We start from the raw sequence: 19,393 nt of genomic DNA on the forward strand, positions 1-19,393 counted from the left end.
TACACAGAGAAGTCCAAATTAAACAATCCCCCATCGGAAGTACACACTGATGGCCTAAGACACGAAACGAGCAGTTTATGTGAGAAAACCAACAGTATTTATATCGTTTTTACCTCTTGCACACCACAGGAAACACGCACGCGCGCCCTCGGATCAGTGGGACGTAGTGGTGAACAAGAGGTAAAAACGACCGCTGAAAATGCCTCATTCATTCATTCATTAATGGAAGGATAGGCATGTTTGTTATCCATGCATTAATTAAAATTAAAAGAACAAAATGTTTGAATTTGCATGGTGGTAACTCAAGGGTTTTTTCTTTTCGTCATTTTGGCATTGAATTTCGTTTGTTAGAAATTTGAACTGAATTTAGAAACAAAAATTATTGAAATGAAGACAGCGTTTGGAGTTAGAGCATGCAAAATAAGACGCTCTCTGAATCAACGGCCTTTGTGAGTGCACACAAAAGTAGACAGTTTATGATTTATAATTATGTCTATTGTATTGTGAGTAAGGCTGCCATAAAGGACAATGTCCATCAGAATGCGTTGGAATCCATGAGATAAAGAAAACGCAGCCTATTTAATTAGGCTTTGTTTAAATATTAGCCTATAATATATATTTTTTATTTCATATGTTGATATGTTATGCCCGGTCTGTTCCGTTCTCGCGCTCAATTTAGGCGCGCTGTATTCTGATTGCTTCGGATAGCATACTGGAGGTTGGAGCCAGGAGTGTGGAAAAATCGTGCTAATGAATTCGAAATCACGCATGCTCAAATCGCGATTTTATTACGATTTTGATTAATCGCTCAGCCCTAACCTGAAGGACTCCAAGTTGGTGAGAAATTTTCTGGTCTGATGAGACCAAGATAGAACTTTTTGGTTTTTATTCTAAGTGGTATGTGTGGAGAAAACCAGGCACTGCTCATTACCTGTCTAATACAGTGAAGCATGGTGGTGGCAGCATCATGCTGTGGGGGTGTATTTGAGCTGCAGGGACAGGACGACTGGTTGCAATCGAGGGAAAGATGAATGCGGCCAAGTACAGGGATATCCTGGACAAAAACCTTCTCCAGAGTGCTCAAGACCTCAGACTGGGCCAACGGTTCACCTTCCAACGAGACAATGACCCTAAGCAGACAGCTAAAATAACGGAGGAGTGGCTTTACAACAACTCCCTGACTGTTCATGTGATTTCAGTTTTCTTTTTCTTTTAAATCTGTCAAAACGTCAACAATTCTGTGTTTTTCTGTCAATATGGGTTGCTGTGTGTGCATTACTGAGAAAAAAAATGTATATAACAAAACTGTGAAAAATTTAAGGGGGTCTGAATACTTGCTGTACCCAGTGTATGCAGAAATAGTGATACATTATATATAACTATATAATTATGTTATACACAATGTAACATACATTTTTGTTAATATTTCAAATTTAATTCTGCCTTAATTTTAGTTAAAATTAGTTTTAGTTATAATTGCGTCATTTTTGTTTTGTAATTTTTTTAAAGTCTATACTTTTTATTAATTTTTATTGCAGTTGTAGTTCGGTACATCAGGTTAATGAAACGGAACCTTTATATTTTATGTCAGTTAACATTTATTTATTTAAAGTAAAGAAATGTTTAGTTTCTGTTAACACTGACACTAGTAAAATCTATGTATTTAATTATGTCCTTAGCCTTTCCTGTGACGGCGCATCCCAGACAAAAGCTACCATAGTTTAATTTATTCAAAATAGAAATGTTTTCTAGCTGTATAAATCTTTATTATCACTTTTTTTAATCAATTTAACACATCCTTACTGAATAAAAGTACTAATTTCTTAAAAAAATAAAAAGAATACTGATCCCAAACTTTTGAACGGTACTGTATATTGTTACAAAATATTTCTCTTTTGAATAAATGCTGTTCTTTTTAAAAACTTTTTATTCAAAGAATCCTAAAAAAGCACCACAGGTTATAAAAAATAAATAAAGCAACACAACTTTTTCCAACATTGATCATTCTTTCAAAAACTTTAAAAATAGTAATGTTTCCAAACTACACACACACACACACACACACACACACACACAAAACATTATGACTAATATTTTGTTGCTGTCAAAACAGCTTTGACCGCTCCCCTGAAGGTGTGCTGTGGTATCTGGCACCAAGATGTTATAACCAGATCCTTTAAGTCCTGTAAGTTGTGAGGCAGGGCCTCCATGGTTCGGACTTGTTTGTTCAGCTCATCCCACAGATGCTCGATTGGATTGAGATCTGGGGAATCTGGAGGCCGAGTCGACGCCTCAAACTGGTTGTTGAGCTCCTCAAACCATTCCTGAAGCATTTGTGCTTTGTGTCAGGAGCATTATCCTGCTGGAAGAGCCACAGCCACCAGAATACCGTTTCCATCAAAGGCTGAACATGGTCTCAGCAATGCTTAGGTAGGTGGAGCGTGTCAAAGTAACATCCACATGGATGGAGGACCCAAGGTTTCCCAGCAGAACATTGGCCAAAGCATCACACTGCCTCCGCCGGCTCGCCTTCTTCCCGTAGTGCATCCTGGGGCCATGTGTTCCTCAGAAAGCAAGGTCAACTTACAAACATATACTTTGAACTCTCTCGGTTGATTAACCCAAACCTTGGTTACTCAATGTATGCTGGTTCCAATAACGAGACCGGGAGTAAGTTCAGACAACTCAGAGTATGTTCCCCATTAACACACAAGACATGCTCAACGGAGCGACGAATCAATGGCCCCGTTCACACTGCAAGTTTTAATGCCCAAATCAGATTTTTTGCTCAGATCCGATTTTTTGTTTGGCTGTTCACATCACCTTTTAGGTTGCTTTCACATCTCTAGTTCGGTTCATTTGGTCCGAACCAAGGGCAAACAATTATACGTTGTTGCATTTTTCAGCTTTTTTGGTTCCTTTTCACACCACACTGATTGCTTTGGTCCGAACCAGTTGAAACGAAACAAAACGCAGGCACATGACAACATCCACATCACTCATTGGCCATGGCGTATTTCCTAAACTGCTTTTCGATTGGTCAGAATTTACGTGTGGGAAAATTCCAACAGAAGAGGCAAAGCCAGCAAACTATAATAACACTATAGAGAGACGACTGCGGGCTGGTTTTGTCCCTGGCCATAATCTACTACACGGTGTGTGTTTACCACAGTATGCAAACAATACATTTCTATAATGAAGCGCAGATGCGACGTGAAAACAGTGCTCTAATGTACTGCAGACGGCGACTGCGCATCGCTCGTCACTTCAAGAGGAGGCGTGCATTAATTATTCTTGACATGCTCATCTTCCGAAAATATTTCCAACGATCTATCAGGTAATAATATCATGCACATAATGTCAGCGCAGCTAACTACGGCAGCTGGTTTAGTCCAAAAATGATCAGTACTTATGCAGTTGGTTCTGTTCGAGGTCGGATCACGTTCTCACCACAAACGCTCCAGAGTTCGTTTGAAAGCATACCGAGACCAGCTCTTCAAGGAGGTCTCGGTACGCTTGTTTGGTCCGCTTTTGGTGCGCACCCGAGTGCGAATGCTGCTTTCAGACCTGACCAAACGAACCGCACCAAAGAGGGAAACGAACTCTAGTACGATTCAACCGAACTAAATGAGGCGGTGTGAAAGCACCCTTAAAATGTGGCCTATATCTGATTCCAGTGTGAACTGTTTGAGGTTTCAAACTAACCCGCATGCGCAAAAGGACAATATCAATGACATCAGACGCAGCACGCTGTTGCACTAAAGTTCGGGAGGTTATAGAGGAAGTAAGCATTTTTGCTTTTATTTAAAAATGTTTGTGTAATGGAAGCCATAACAATAATGAGCAGGTGCTGAAGAGGAGAAGAACGAAAAGAAAGAGCAAAATTGGTTATTTTGGCCTTGTCTTCTGTTAAGCCACGTTCTTCTGTGTCCCCGTTCTTTCATTTTGTGTGCTATTTTTTTAAAAATGGAGCGTTTACGGTAGGATCCTTCTAGTTTAGAACTGAAGTATCTCCCTAGCCTAGAAATCTAGACGCAAATCTAGCAAATCTAATCTGCCACGAGTGTCGTCTAGCAACTCTCAATACCCTTCTGAGCTGTATTCGCCTAACTCTTGCCGGGCCAATCACATCGTGTATAGAGTCAGTGGGCGGGACCAGAATGACAACGGCCGAGTTGCGTTTGCGTGCTTCTAGTAAACACAGAAACTGGCGAACGGCGGTCTTTCGAATCAGCTCTGACAGCGACTCTGGAAGACTTGGAGTTAAGCTTTTCTCTGAGAAAAGAACAAAGAACGGCACTGAAGTCATTCTTAAAAAGGGAAGATGTGTCAATGTGTGCTCGGCACTCGCTTATACAGTTTAAAGTAGTGCACAGAGCACATATTTCCAAAGTTAAATTAGCTCAAATCTTCCCTGGTACTAGTCTCTTGTGCAATAGATGTCATAGTGCTGAGGGATCATTAATTCACATGTTCTGGACATGACCCAAATTAGAGGACTACTGGCGATCGATATTTCATACCTTTTCTTCGGTTCTCCAGTACAGATTAGAGGCAGACCCTATGGTGGCATTATTTGGGGTTGCCCCAGAGGAGTCATGGCTATCAGCATCATTGTGTAAAGTCCTTGCTTTCTCCTCTTTGCTAGCCCGTAGAGCAGGGGTCTTCAACTAAAATAGCTTGGGGTCCAGAAAAAAAACCTTCTCACCGGCCGAGGTCCGGACAGTTATATACCTAAAAACATGAATCGATGTCTTTTTGCCAGACTAAAGAAATTAGTGTAGATTAAAATGTAGTTATTGAACAAAATATGTTCTCATATAGATAAAGTATGTCTTTTCATATTGTTAAAGCAAACATAGGTAATCCTTCACAAAATATATTTCATTTTGAGGTTATTCTGTTTAAGTTGTGTTGGTACAAAATATCTAATTCAACCAGTAGCCATGTCTGACAAAAACATGATGAATGAAAAAATGCCTTCATCTCTAAATCTGCACTGAAAATACATTCATTTCAACATTACTAGCAACTAAAGTGCTTTTTCTGCTGAACTGAGATTTACAGTAACAATCAATGAACACAAACCCTCCTGGTTAAAAAAACAAAACAGAAATCTCATAACATAATTTTATGTTCATTCACATGTATAGCCTACATTTATTTAGGTAAAGACTATCTTCAGCACTGCTCTCTCTGTGCTTCAAATTGCACTGGTAAAAAATCATTAGCAATATCATCCAGAAACACAAACAGGCAAAAATAAGGTGCCACCAGTGTTGGAAAAATTAAAAAGTGCACAAAATATTTTATCTCTTTATTTCAACTGTTCCTTTAAATCCAGAAAAACGGAAATAACCTCTCAAAAGGCTAAGCTGAGTTGAGCTTAAAGATGGAATGGAAGCATAAACATTCCTTGTTCCAAAAATAATAATAAAAATAATAAAAAAGTGAATATAGCAACATTGTCTGAACTTCAGTGCATGTGAGAAATTGGCTCATTTATTTTCTGCGCCCTTACCTCAGACTGCTGAGGAAAAAGGGGTCTTTAAAATGTGTATGGCTGAATCAGAAATCGCCACTATACCCTAAATAGGGCATTATTTGAGGGGACAGCCATTTGTAGTGGCGTCCGAAACCACAGTGGACATGTTTGAGTGTTCCACCACAATAACGGGTGTACAGCCGATGTACACACAACAGCCGTCTGACTTCACGCACTCGTTTTCATTCACTCCTTCAAGTGAACTGTAATAGTGGACAAACGTAGGGAATAGTGAATGAGGGTTAAGGGGCCAATTTCTGATTCAGCCTCTGTTTTACTTGGCCGTTTTCTTCAGTCTCTTCACTGCGCGTCTAAACATGTAGTGCGCATAGTAACGTAGCCGCACACCGGACTGAAGCTCATGGGCGCGTCTCAGGATCTCACACCGGACGCTCACATACGTGCAAGCTCAGTTTTGAATCGACTTCTGACAGAAGAGCTGCACGATGTATTACATTTATATTATATCGTCCATGTACATACTGATTTCACCCTGTGCTACAAGAGATACACTCACCGTGCAGTTCTTCTGTCAGGAGTCGATTCAAAACTGAGCTTGCGCGTAATGTGTGCGTCCGGTGTAAGATCCTGAGACGCACCCATGAGCTTCAGTCCCGGTGTGCGACCCCTTTAACTGTCAACGCAACTGTGGCAACATAGGAAAAACGGTTCTACAGAGCTGCCTGATATAAATGTGATTATTTATTTATTTTAAATCGCATTTGGCATTTAGTTATTTCAGTGTGTCAAAAGGCTTCGCGGTCCGGATGGATGCATCTCGCGGTCCGGATCCGGACCGGAGTCCGCCAGTTGGCGACCCCTGCCGTAGAGCAATACTATTAAAGTGGAAGGATCCCTTTCCACCAACTCATACTCGGTGGATTAAAGATATGATGTCTTGTCTCAGCCTGAGAAAAAATTAGGTACTCATTAAGAGGATCGGAAAAACTTTTTCAAGATGTGGCAACCTTTTTTCGACTTTGTTGATAATTATGTCTAAATGATGCCCTATTATTGACTGTTTTATTATTGCAATTATTTTATTTTATCTTATTTTTTTATTGTATTTGCCTATTTTCTTTTTATTTGCTTTTCCAAATGAATGTAATACTCCTATATTGTTTACTCTTGCTTATCTGTTTCTTTATTTAGCTTTATTTAGCTTTATTTATCGGACAGTATGGATGCTATTGGTGGTGAGCGCTGGGGATTGTTAAATGTGATCTATAGTGTAAAAATCATTAAAAAAAACTTTGAAAGAAAAAGGGAAGATGTGTTCTGAGTTTAGCCGACCGGATACGGCGAATGTTTAATCTATCAACGAGCTCTGCTTCACCTTCGTTGCTCTGGTTGGTTGTAGCGCTATCCTATCGCGTGCAGAGGGAGTTTGAAAGACAACCGTTTATCCGCCCCTCAGATTGAGCTGTCTATGGTGAGTTTCCAGACCAAACATCTTGATGTGGGTCTGACTTGTCAGGCTAGTATCTCCCCATATAGTAATTAGGTCTAACACCTCACTCTCCCTCCATTGACTTGCTTTTAATGTTACTGTCTGTGTCTGTTGTGTCTAGGGCTAACTCCCCGCGCAAAATTATGACAAATGCCGACATAGATTGATGTAAAAGTCGCATCAAATCCGCCTTGGTTGTTCACACTGCAGCCGCATTGGAAAAAAAAAAATCAGATCTGAGTGTTCACACTAGCTCTGAAGAACTTTGACCCCCCCCAAAAAAATCAGATTTGTGCCACTTTTGCCTGCAGTGTGAACGGGCTGAATGATTCACCATGGAAACAGACACTAAGAAAAAGCACGCCATTCTACTTCCTCTTCTTCTTTTGTTTAATGGCGATTTACATAACCTATTTGGTGGTTGTGCAATACTTTTTTCAGTCTCTTTGTTTAATAAGTAATCTTTATTCACTGAGAGAATAATGATTATATTGTTTGTTTGATGCTAATTAATTAAATGCAGATCCATGTGAGATGACAAATGTTAATTAAATTCAGATATATTTATTAAGCGTTACATTGATATAATAGTGCTTTGGAATTAATATTATTGTATATTACCTGTAACTGTATATCATTTTTTTTGGTTATATTAATTACATCACGCATCTGAATACCTCTTAAGCAAACTAACCCTGGATCATGAGCCAGGGTATATGCAGGAATCCTGAAGTTCAATTCAAGATTTTTTGAAGACCTCGTCGCACCAAGTTCTAATCGGCAACAAACGTTTAACTTTATTAACAGTTGTGGTACAATGTAGAATTAAAATCTCTATCGTAGGCCAATTTTGTATCGTTTATATTGCCTATCTGTTTGGCGAAGTATGGAGGGCGACATCATCTAACCGCGCATTTTGCAAAATACGTGACGTCATCCGTAGACTGGCCCCGAGCCGATATCAGACTGAGCACCCCGTTGTTTTTTAATACTTATTACATGGCTCTGTGAAATACTTGCTTCTGATTGGTCAATCGCACATTCCAGCGGTATGTTATTTCCAGATAACACCCGCTCATCCGGGTACTGCGAGTTATCTTGACCGGTTCTACTCCTGTGCTTAACGCTGGCGCCATCTTGTGGCTTAAACAGCCGTGGGTTACAGTGGAAGACTTCAAGGCAGGTTTCCTTTATAACGTTTTAAATATGGATATTTTTCTGACACAAACGCATCGATTGGAATCAGAAGGCTCTATTAACCCATCGGAGTCGTGTGGAGCACGTTATTTGACGGACTGCTGCATTTTTTATGGACTTCAAACACAACTACTGCTGGGATTAACGTTAGCCTGGACTTTTAAAATATAACTCTGATTGTATTTGTCTGACAGAAGAATGTCATAAACACCTATAATGACTTGAGGGTGAGTAAATCATAGGCTTGGTTTCATTTTTGGGTGAACTAACCCTTTCAGCATTCATTTTCAACATTTAGCAGCGATAGATAACGGCTTAAAGCAGGCTGGAACTGTTTTTCTTTGCGGAAGCTTTGCGTAAGAGCTAATCAAATATTTAATCTCAAGACAATATTTTTTGTGTCTAATTTATTTGAGACTAGTAGCCGTGTAATAAGCGGGATAATGTCCACCCAGCCGGTTGTTATCGCAGAATAAACCCCTTCAGAGTGACGCTCCGCTTCGCCTCGGGGTCCTGATCACTCTGGAGGGGTTTATTCTGCGATAACAACCGGCTGGGTGGACATTATCCCTTACTAATGGGGATGAAAATAAATATATTCATGAATACTTTTTGGAGTCAAGCTCTTATGACAAAGCTTGAACAACATTTAATACCACATAAAATCATAATTAAGACTTTTTAATACCTTTTAAGGGTCTTAATTTTCCCAAAATGGATTTATCAACTTTTAATACATTTAAAGACCCCGCGGACAACCTGTGAGCATTTTTGGAACCAAAAGTTGAGGTTATATTACTTGCTCTTAAATATAGCCAGGTATGTCACATAACCTGCTCTCTGGAATACCCCCCTGGGGCCATGTGTTCCCCAGCCACGCACACACATCCGGTGTTACATCACCCATCCACGTGATGTAAAAGAACACGTGATTCCTCAGACCAGGCCACCTTCTTCCATTGCTCCGTGGTCCAGTTCTGATGCTCACGAGCCACTGTTTGGTGCTTTCGGTGGGGTCAGGGGTCACCCTGACTGGTCCATACGCAACAAACTGAGCTGCTCTGTGTATTCTGACAGCTTTCTATCAGAACCAGCATTAACTTCTGGAGCAGTTTGAGCTCCAGTAGCTCGTCTGTTTGATCAGACCACACGGGCCAGCCTTCGCTCCCCACGTGCATCAATGAGCCTTGGCCGCCCATGACCCTGTGGCCGGTTCTCCACTGTTTCTTCCTTGGAGCACTTTTGATAGATACTGACCACTGCAGACCGGGAACAGCCCACAAGAACTGCAGTTTTGGAGATGCTCTGACCCAGTCATCTAGCCGTCACAATCTGGCCCTTGTCAAACTCACTCAAATCCTTACGCTTGCCCATTTCTCCTGCTTCACACACATCAACTCTGAGGACAAAATGTTCACTTGCTGCCTAATATATCCCGCCCACTAAAAGGAGCCGTGATGAAGAGATCATCAGTGTTATTTTTTTTATATATTTATATAGTGTTGACTTAGTTCATGCCTCAAATGTTTGGGCGTGTGTGCGTGTGTGCGTGTGTGCGCGTGTGTCTGACTGAGTAAATCTAAGCCACACCCTGAAACCTGTGGTACACGTTCAGCTTTCTCAGTCAGATGCGTCTCTGCATGGACCCTCCAGCAGTCTGACCGGTTTGAGCTGTTCTGATGTGAAACTCAAGCCCCCCAACCCCACCCCCGTCTAGATTGAACCCCAGAAATGTATACAGATTTCATAGCTATAAGAGTCTGACTGAGGAGGGTAAGAAGGCATCACACATGCAATATTTGGGTGCGTCCCAGTTAAGCATTATTCTGTGATGTTTTGTTTGTAGTATAAATAAGAGTTCACACGGATAATTCCAACAACGAGTGCACTTCAAGTGCCCAGATGACGCACCGCTGTTGGTGTAAACTTAAACTTCTAAAACTCGAGGGCTTTTCTCTTAGGTCTGTATTCCAAAACATTCATCAATTACAACATTTAAAGTGTTAGCTCACTTAAAAATCTAAATTATCCCATAATTAACTCACTCAGAGGTCACTTTTCCGTCGCAACTGGACTCGGTGTACGGCCGTTACCGTAAGCCCGTGGTTAAAGTTGATTAATTATATAAATAGTATGTTTTTCTTGCACAAATGCACACTGTAAAACCCTAACACTCAAAATAATTCCTTTGTTTGAGTAGGGTAAACTTAAATTGAACAAATTAGTTCTCAAAACGGACACATTGTAAGTAATCTGAATTATTTCATTGTTTTGAGTTATGTGCTTGTGTCTTTTAATTTAGCCTAACTTAAATTTAAACAAAACTGGGCTGGGATTTCCCAGCATGCTTTGCCATGACACTCAAAAGCGACAGTAAATGCCAAAATGTTATATCAATGTTTTTTTTCCAGATAGATTAAGGTTAAGTGGGAGATTTAGTGGTGTTTAATGTTTAATGATATGCTAATTTAGGGCCCTATTTTAACGATCTGAAACACAAGTGTCAAAGCGCGAAGCGCAAGTAACTTTGTGGGCGGGTCTCGGCGCTGTTGCTATTTTCCCGGCGGGATAAATGGCTCTTGCGTCCGGCGCAAATCTAAAATGGGTTGGTCTGAAGCAGCTTCATTATTCATAGGTGTGGTTTGGGCGTAACGTGAATAAACCAATCAGAGCGTCATCCAACATTCCCTTTAAAAGCAGCTGCGCAAGTTCCCTTATGGATTACTATTATTATGGCGTATTCACCAGGCGCACGCCAGGAGCGGTTCACAGCCGAGGAGACTGATGTTCTTGAAGAGCAGTGAAAGACAGAGAAGTTGTGTTGTATGGGGATGGGAAAAACTCACCCAAAATAGCGTCGGTTAAACAGTTTTTCAGTCGATTTTTTTTCCTGGTTCTTGACGGACAAACCGATTTGTCAGATGTCCTTATATACATATCATAGATAGACTGTAAAAAAATATGGTGTAGTGTCCGTGACGTCACCCATAGGATTCCGATGAGCCGTTCTGAAGCGTAAAGTAGAGACGAGCTGGCCGCCGCCATCTTGTGAGAGAGTCATCGCGTGTCACTCCCGGATAACAGAAAATGGGCAAAAAGGCGGGATGTGCGCGGAGCTGAGGTGACGCAATGACTATAGACGGCGGATAAATGGCTATCCACCTGTCACTCAAAGTAACCACATCCTCAATTATGCATAACTTTAAGGCTTTATATATAGTAATCCAATGAGTTATAAAAAAATTCACCCCCCTCACAGTTGTCATGAAGATCAAAATTAGCCGTATAGACCAAAACCACAATTTGTACCAGGCTGTAAACATGTTTTTTTCTGCTGTAGAGTTGAGAATTTTAACATGGGGCTCAATGAGATTCTTCTCCTTCTGGAGGCTGCCCCTAGTGGCCAGTTGAGGAATTGCAGTTTACATTACTTCCGTATTGGCTTCAAGAGAGATCGCGGGAGGTTGTCGCTTGATACAGATATGTCTGGCCACTATTGGGCAAACAGGTCTGATCCTTAATTACTACAATTAGCCTGAATAATTTGTAAGCTAGATTTATGCTGATTTTTTGCACATATTCGTGGCACACCACAATGATTTCCGTAATCTCATGTGTTAATATTTTTTTAGTGTAACAATTTATGATTTGCAAAAATAACTGTTGCATCTGTGTAGATTACATGAGCAAAGTGTATGCGCGGTGTGCACGCTATACATTATGGTCAAGCATGAGCCCTTAAAATAGCATGAACAACAATGAACAACGCGCGACGCGCCACTGACTTTAGACTGGGTTTTTTCTGGTCAGTGGCGCGACTGTTTAATGGAACAGCAAAATAGCACCAGTGATTGTTTGCGCCGGAACACGCCTCCTTTTTTGCGCTGAACCGCCCAGGGAGCGCAAGTTCATTCACTAGTTTAGCGACGTGCTTCTGTGGAGGGAAAAGCGCGCTTTGCGCGGGTGCAAAATAGGAATGACACATGCGGCGGTGTACAAAGTCAATTGCGCTGAGTGCAAGATAGGGCCCTAAGCCTCCATCATGTGATGGGTGGAGAATGAGCTTGATTTAAGAACAAATGCGTTAAATGTTTTATTTGTTATTATGGTATATGCTAATGCTATCAAAGCTAGCATTTACTGAATTAGCTAGCTAAAGCTACACTCCAAAAATTGCTGGGTTATTTTAACCCAATGTTGGGTCAAATATGGACTAACCCAACAATTGGGTTGTTTTAATCCTGTGGTTGGAATAAATATTTGCTTAAAACAACCCAATTGCTGGGTTAGTCCATATTTGACCCAACATTGGGTTGTTTTTTACCCAGAATGTTTTAGTGTGTAGCCAAGTTTCCATTACTAAAAATATTTAAATTGAGTTAACATGACAATTTTAAGGTATCTGTATGAATTAGCCTTCTCACAGACAGTTAAGAGCAATTAAAATGCACCAGTACAATATCAGTATCTGCCAGTTCTGCTTACTTAAACTTTACACTTTTAACTTAAATATTTTGATTTAACAGATTACCTCAATTTTTTTGCCAACTCATTTGCTCATACAGTGCATGGCTTCGCTTCAGAAGGCCTTTATTATCCCCGAGGTCGTGTCGATTACTTTTATGATGGAGGGACAGACTTTTTTGGGCTTTAAAATCTCGTCCTCCATTCACTGCCATAATAAAGCTGGAGAGAGCCACATTTTTTAAATATAACTGATTGTGTTTGGCTATAAGAAAGTCATGTACACCTGGCTTGAATTGTGAGTAACCCCTGTCAAAAAATCTATTAGAGACTTATGTCTATTTGAGTTTCAGTTTATCCTGTAGGATCTTATTGGATTCTTAGAATCATATTGGCTATTCTGAGTTATTTAAATGGAATTTCACTTTTGTGTGTGTGTGTGTGTGTGTGTGTGTGTGTCCGTGTCCCTATTGTATGCAAATTAAAATCCTGTAAAAAATGATCCTACACTGTAAAAAAAAGGCAAATTTTGAACTTTTGCAGTACAGTCGACTTGGATGTTTAAGTTATTTCAACTAAAATTATGTTAAACTGACTTTAAAAAATGAGTTACATTTTGTATAACAAATAAAAAGAAGTTTAACATTTCTTAAGTTATTTTGATGAGTTAAAACAATGTAAAAACATATGTTGTCATAACTTATTGAACTTTTTTTTTTACAGTGTACAGCATATTTATGTATTGTCTTACAAGACAATTCCCACAAAATCCTATCGGAATCAGATAAGAATCTTTATAGGACAAGACATAAATATCCTAGAAGACAATTCCTCACAGACTCCCGTAGGACGGAACTGGTCCAAAATATGAATTAGGATGTTTTTACGAGTAATTTCTCTCTTTTTTCTTTTTGGGGTGAACTACACTCTAAAAAATTCTGGATAAAAAACAACCCAATGTTGGGTCAAATATGGCCTAACCCAGCAATTGGGTTGTTTTAACCCAGCGATTGGGTTGTCTTAAGCAAATATTTAACCCAACAGCAGGATTAAAAACCCAATCGCTGGGTTAAAATAACCCAATTGCTGGGTTAGTCCATATTTGACCCAACATTGGGTTAAAACAACCCAACATTTTTTAGAGTGTAAGTTCAAGGGCTAGTTGCATAAACTTAGCCACTATGTTAAGACTGTGTCTTAAGCACTAATTTATCTAACTATTAGTCAAAATGCAACCAGTCTTACTTTTCTAATTCAAATCGAATCGATCTACCATTAAGTAACTGATTTTAAAAAGTTAGGACCAGTCTTAAAGAAAAAAGATTGATGACTTACTTTTAAGACTACACTCTAAAAAAAAAATGCTGGGTTGCTTTAACCCAATGTTGGGTCAAATATGGACTAACCCAGCAATTGGGTTTTCAACCCAGCGATTGGGTTGTTTTAATCCTGCGGGTGGGATAAATATTTGCTCAAAACAACCCAACTGCTGGGTTAGTCCATATTTAACCCAACATTGGGTTGTTTTTTTACTCAGATTTTTTTAGACTATAGTCTAAGTGGTTTTATGGCAACTGGCCCCAGATCTGTTATCAAAGAACACACACCGGAGAAAAACATGATAATAATACTATGAAAGGTTTCAGTCTTGTTTAAGTCACAGGGTGTGTGTGTGTGTGTGTAAATGTTTGATCTGATTTGACAGCATTGCTGAGCTGCCGCAGAAGTCATTGACCTCACACACCTGAGCACGTGCACGCGCACACAACCCTTCAGCATCATCTTCGGAGCCCAAAAGAAAGAGTTCGAGAAGCGTCCGGATCCTAATGGAATAAGAATCGATCCGGATCAGCGCGTGGCTGCCGGTAAAGCCATCTCACGCTCCCGAAATAAACACACAGGCTGCCTACTAGACACCAAACATCACTATCCAAGTAGAAAACTCACTCGGTTTTGAGACATGATCTGTAACTTTCTGGTCCTAAACATTTCAGAAACGCTCAGTTTTTACTCGAGCGCAATAAAGTCAGTTCATACGCAAAACAGCAATACAAACAAGCAGGAAAAAAACGCGATACATACCTGATAAAAGTTCAAATCCAGCACGCGTTTATTAATCCAACAGCGAGACGGCTGATGTGAAGCAGATTTACCTGTTCAGCGCCGGAAGACTGCACGACGGTAACTCCGCCCACACATGAAGCCACGCCCCATATTGACTCAGAACCACGCCCACTACATGACGCATTGCGTTAAAATAAAAACTTCCCCGAAGGTTTACTGATGTTAATGAGAAGTCATATGTCCTCCCTTAGCATTAAGTAAAATTGAACCCTCTCTTCATTTAAATGGAGTTGACATTAACAGTAAAAAATGCACAAATAAGTTTATTAGGAATTTATTTTATGAAAAGAGAAAAGTTTTTCTGGGACAGTTGTTTTCCAGAGGCTATTTGGAAAAAGGCTTGGCTGCTTCCCTTTCGGTTTTGTATAGCTAACAAACTTCGGGAAATACATCTGAAAGTACTTCATAATATTTATGTTAATAACTATACTTTATCAAAATGTATGGATATTAATGAAAAATGCTCTTTTTGTTCAGACCAACCAGAAAAAAATATACATCTTTTTTTTGTGTGTGTCCATTCCAAAAAATTCTGGGAAGCGTTATCTATACATATTCTACAGAAGTCTGGTTATAGTTGCAAATTAACATCTAAAGATGTTATATTATATTATGAATAAAAAAAAGCCATCTGTCAATTTTATGAGGAATCTTTTGATTTTATTTGGTAAATTTCATATCCATAAGAGTAAATGGAATAATTCTAAACCCTGTGAAGGTCTTTATGGCTGATTGTCATCTGTATATTGAGTCTCTTCATTCCATTGATAACAAAAAATGTACACTCAAAAAAATTCTGGGTAAAAAACAACCCAATGTTGGGTCAAATATGGACTAACCCAGCGATTGGGTTGTCTTAAGCAAATATTTAACCCAACTGCAGGGTTAAAACAACCCAATCGCTGGGTTAGTCCATATTTGACCCAACATTGGGTTAAAACAACCCAGAATTTTTTAGAGTGTAGAGATACACGTTTATTTGCCAAAGAACTGAAGTTAATTACAAATTTAACTATATGCTGTCTTTCTTTTTGTTTACGTATTTTTTTGATTATGTTACTTTATACTAGCCTACACTCTAAAAAATGTTGGGTTGTTTTAACCCAATGTTGGGTCAAATACGGACTAACCCAGCAATTGGGTTGTTTTAATCCTGCGGTTGGGTTAAATAATTGCTTAAGACAACCCAATCGCTGGGTTAGTCCATATTTGACCCAACACTGGGGTTTTTTTTACCCAGAATTTTTTAGAGTCTAAAAAATGCTGGGTTGTTTTAACCCAATGTTGGGTCAAATATGGACTAACCCAGCAATTGGGTTGTTTTAACCCAGCGATTGGGTCGTTTTAATCCTGCTTTTGGGTTAAATAATTGCTTAAGACAACCCAATCGCTGGGTTAAAACAACCCAATTGCTGGGTTAGTCCATATTTGACCCAACATGTATCTTCTTATTTGTCTGATCTTTTTGGATGTCTTGTTAAATATCTAATTTTTTGTTATGTTTATATGTTCTAATAAAAAATACAAATAAAACTTCATGTTATGCAAGTTATAAAAAATCTATCTATCTATCTATCTATCTTTCCTGAACATGAGAGAATAAAAATACAATAATGTTCAGACATTTAAAAAGAACAAGTAAAAATGAAAAATAAAATAAAATAGGATAATAGAAAAAAACCTGCATACAATCACAACTGAAGGAAACCAGATTATTGCTTGTAAAGACAGGAATTTATGTAATATTGTAAATCTCTTTATTTTATTAGGTAAGTTTCATATTCATAAAGCAAAATTTCCACCTCAAGTTCTTATTAAAAAAAAACTATTCCAAATTGAAACTGACATTTATTTTGAGTCTCTTAAATTGGTTTAAAAAAACAAGAAAGTTATGGCAATAACTGATATAGTCTCAAAAAATGTCAATAATTAATTCCCTTTTTCCATATTAACACAATCTGTAAGTCTGTTTTTGTTTTGTTATTTATTTATTTTAACTTATTTTATATGTAATTATTAGATGTATTACACTTAAAATTCTGTGTAAAAAACAACCCAATGTTGGGTCAAATATGGACTAACCCAGCGATTGGGTTGCCTTAAGCAAATATTAAACCCAAATGCAGGATTAAAACAACCCAATCACTGGGTTAAACAACCCAATTGCTGGGTTAGTCCATATTTGACCCAACATTGGATTAAAATAACCCAGTATTTTTTAGAGTGTGATGTTTGCTATTGTGATGCCTGAATGTTTGTAATTTGATTTCTATAAAAACGACAAAAATTGTATTGGGTTATGCACCCAAATTGAATAATTACCTTTGTGACTTGAACTACTTAATTAGGACACTAAAAAAATATAACAAAAAAGTGTCAAACTTGTGAAACTACACTCTGGGTTGTTTTAAAAAAAAATTCTGGGTTGTTTTACCCCAATGTTGGGTCAAATATGGACTAACCCAGCAATTGGGTTGTTTTAACCCCGCGATTGGGTTGTTTTAATCCCACGGTTGGGTTAAATATTTGATTAAAATAACCCAACTGCTGGGTTAGTCCATATTTGACCCAACATTGGGTTGTTTTTTACTCCGAATTTTTTAGAGTGTAGCCAATTATTTGTTTAAAATGATAGAACTTTATCTTTCCCTTTGTTTAGTTTTTTTACTTTCTTTCTTTCTTTCCCACTTTTCTCTTATTATAACTTTATACTGTCATCCATTGTTGCTTGTTAAGATAAGTGGTTGTAAATGTATACTTATATCTGCAATAAATAAAAATAAATAAAAAATAATAAAGCCCATTATGATCACATTAAAAACAAGGGCCGAGACGTCGCCCGGCATGGCCCCACCCTGGAGCCAGACCCGGGGTTGGGGCTCGTATGCGAGCGCCTGGTGGCCGGGCCTTCCCCCATGGGGCCCTGCCGGGCTCAGCCCGAAAGAGCGACGTGGGGCCGCCCTCCTGTGGGCTCACCACCTCCAGGAGGGATCATAAGGGGCCGGTGCATAGTGGATCGGGCGACAGTCGAAGGCAGGACACGGAAACTGGCTCTAGGGACGTGGAATGTCACCTCGTTGGCGGGGAAGGAGCCTGAGCTTGTGCGGGAGGTCGAGAGATACCGACTAGAAATAGTCAAGCTCACCTCCACGCACAGCTTGGGCTCTGGAACCACACTTCTCGAGAGAGGCTGGACTCTCTACCACTCTGGAGTTGCCCATGGTGAGAGGCGGCGGGCTGGAGTGGGTTTGCTTATAGCCCCCCAGCTCAGTCGCCATGTGTTGGAGTTCACCCCGGTGAGCGAGAGGGTCACTTCCCTGCGCCTTCGAGTCGGGGATAGGTCTCTCACTGTCATTTGTGCCTGCGGGCCGAATGGCAGTCTAGAGTACCCGGCCCTCTTGGGGTCTCTGGGAGGGGTGCTAGAAAGTGCTCCGACTAGAGACTCCATCGTTCTACTGGGGGACTTCAACGCCCATGTGGGCAGTGACAGAGACACCTGGAGGGGCGTGATTGGGAGGAACGGCCCCCCTGATCTGAACCCGAGCAGTGTTCTGTTATTGGACTTCTGTGCTAACCATGGCTCGTCCATAACAAACACCATGTTCAAACATAAGGGTGTCCATCAGTGCACATGGCACCAGGACACCCTAGGCCGAAGGTCAATGATCGACTTTGTGGTCGTATCAAGGCCGAAGGTAGATGATCAACTTTGTGGTCGACTTTGTGGCCTCCGGCCGTATGTCTTGACACTCGGGTGAAGAGAGGGGCAGAGCTGTCAACCGATCTACCTGATGGTGAGTTGGATCCGATGGCGGGGGAGGAAGCTGGACAGACTCGGCAGACCCAAACGTACTGTGAGGGTCTGTTGGGAACGTTTGGCTGAACCCCGTCAGAGAGATCTTCAACTCCCACCTCCGGCAGAGCTTTGACCAGATCCTGAGGAAGACTGGAGATATTGAGTCCGAATGGACCATGTTCTCCACCTCCATTGTCGACGCGGCCGCTCGGAGCTGTGGCCGTAAGGTCTCCGGTGCCTGTCGAGGCGGTAATCCCCGAACCCGGTGGTGGACACCGGAAGTAAGGAATGCCGTCAAGCTGAAGAAGGAGTCCTATCAGGCCTGGCTGGCTTGTGGGGCTCCTGAGGCAGCGGACAGGTACCGGCAGGCCAAGCGGACAGCAGCCCGGGTAGTTGTGGAGGCAAAAACTCGGGCCTGGGAGGAGTTCGGTGAGGCCATGGAGAAAGACTATTGGTTGGCCTCGAAGAGATTCTGGCAAACCGTTCGACCCCTCAGGAGGGGGAAGCAGTGCCCTACCAACACTGTCTACAGTGGAGATGGGCAGCTGCTGACCTCAACTGGGGATATTGTTGGACAGTGGAAGGAATACTTCGAGGATCTCCTCAATCCCACCGACACGTCTTCCTTTGAGGAAGCAGAGGCTGAGAGCTCGGAGGGGGACTCGTCCATCACCCGGGCTGAAGTCATCGAGGTAGTTAATAAGCTCCTCGGTGGCAAGGCACCGGGGGTGGATGAGATTATCCCTGAGTACCTTAAGTCTCTGGATGTTGTGGGGCTGTCTTGGTTTGACGCGCCTCTGCAGCATCGCGTGGCGGT

At 40.6% G+C, this 19,393-nt stretch overlaps 1 protein-coding gene across 2 annotated transcripts in view; it reads right to left on the minus strand.

The window, feature by feature from the left end:
* Positions 1 to 14,831, minus strand: part of sgms2b (sphingomyelin synthase 2b) — a 36,480-nt gene extending 21,649 nt beyond the window's left edge. The window contains exon 1 of one of the 2 annotated variants that reach the window (XM_067447133.1): positions 14,739 to 14,831. The gene's annotated coding sequence lies outside the window, so the exon portion shown is untranslated. Of the gene's footprint in view, positions 1 to 931; positions 1,089 to 14,738 lie in introns of those variants that run through there. The other variant, XM_067447134.1, reaches the window with a different exon arrangement.
* Between the last annotated feature and the right edge of the window lie 4,562 nt (positions 14,832 to 19,393).

The sequence above is a fragment of the Pseudorasbora parva genome, chromosome 6 (genome assembly GCF_024679245.1).
Source record: "Pseudorasbora parva isolate DD20220531a chromosome 6, ASM2467924v1, whole genome shotgun sequence".
Taxonomy (NCBI): domain Eukaryota; kingdom Metazoa; phylum Chordata; class Actinopteri; order Cypriniformes; family Gobionidae; genus Pseudorasbora; species Pseudorasbora parva.